Here is a 1,796-nt window from a genome sequence, read left to right on the forward strand (position 1 = left end):
TTTTAAAATTTTTTCGGTCAAAAAAAAAATTTTTTTTCTTTTTATTTTTTTCTTTAAAGTGCTTCTTATTATGAGTATTTTCCAAAAAAAATTATCTTAATCGGTAAACAAAGAAAAAAGTTATGTGCCTTTTTTGAAAAACCGACCAAAATTTTGAGTAAGCGGTAACTCAAAAAATTTTGAAAAAACTTTTATACATTTTTATTCCAGGTATATGAGGGAACAAATTCAGTAAGTATTATTAATATTGCTAAAATCATCGAAAATTCTTCATATCACTTCCCGTGGAATTGCTCTAATGTAAATAAATTTTTTTATTATGGCGGTCGAATTTTTAAAAATTAACTGAATTCACTTGAAACTTGTTACTTGGCAGCGTTGTCAAAAAGAAGCCTCATAAGGGAACCTCTAAAGGGTAACTACTTTAGGTCAACATTTATTTCAAATGTGACATATTTTTTAACCTACAGGTTGACCTAGATTTTGAAGTAGGGTCAGTCCATTGACTTTCGTCTGAGAGTCGTTGCGACCATATTTTAAAAAAATCTAATTTTCATATATGTGAAACTCGATGATTTTCTGAGTTCATTAATCATAATATTATGTTACAAATTTTATTCCGTACAATAATATTAATTATCAAAAGTAGGTGGTTCACGATGTGATTTCGTAACCTTAAATTTTTCAACTTTTTAAAAGACGTTATTATTCAAAAACTATTAAATATTAGGGGTTGGTACTTACCACAAATATAAATCTTTCCATTCTGCACATTCTAACGACCAAAATGAACTAAAAATTCTATTATTTGTGGACGAAAATTGATTTTAAAAATTTTTTTATCCAAAAAAATTACACTTTTTGTTTCACTTACAACTTTTTTGTCGGACCTCAAAAAAATTTGGGGTTTTGCAAATATTTCTTTAAGAACATAATTTATCTTCTATTGAAATTTGACGAAGGTGTTTTTCTTCGTTCTCAAAATAATAATTATAAAAAATTTTGTTCAAAAAGGTTAATTCTAAGACTTGAAGTTGATATTGACACTAAAATAACAATGCTTGTTGTTTATTTCAAGCATTATAATTAACCTTTTTGAACAAAATTTTTTATAATTATTATTTTGAGAACGAAGAAAAACACCTTCGTCAAATTTCAATAGAAGATAAATTATGTTCTTAAAGAAATATTTGCAAAACCCCAAATTTTTTTGAGGTCCGACAAAAAAGTTGTAAGTAAAACAAAAAGTGTAATTTTTTTGGATAAAAAAATTTTTAAAATCAATTTTCGTCCACAAATAATAGAATTTTTAGTTCATTTTGGTCGTTAGAACGTGCAGAATGGAAAGATTTATATTTGTGGTAAGTACCAACCCCTAATATTTAATAGTTTTTGAATAATAACGTCTTTTAAAAAGTTGAAAAATTTAAGGTTACGAAATCATATCGTGAACCACCTACTTTTGATAATTAATATTATTATACGGAATAAAATTTGTAACATTATATTATGATTAATGAACTCAGAAAATCATCGAGTTTCACATATATGGAAATTAGATTTTTTAAAAATATGGTCGCAACGACTCTCAGACGAAAGTCAATGGACTGACCCAGTAGCATAACGGCCTGCAATGTCTGTGACCTGGAATTATCTTAAATATACTGTAGCTCTAAAAAAGAGGCCACATAAGGACTCTCTAAAGAGTCGTTACTCTGTGTCAAAATTTACCTCAAAAGTGACCTATTTTTCAACCTACAGGACGAAAAACTGGTCAAATTTGATCTAAATTTTGA

This window comes from Leptopilina heterotoma, unplaced genomic scaffold (genome assembly GCF_015476425.1).
Source record: "Leptopilina heterotoma isolate Lh14 unplaced genomic scaffold, ASM1547642v1 Lhet_538, whole genome shotgun sequence".
Lineage (NCBI taxonomy): Eukaryota > Metazoa > Arthropoda > Insecta > Hymenoptera > Figitidae > Leptopilina > Leptopilina heterotoma.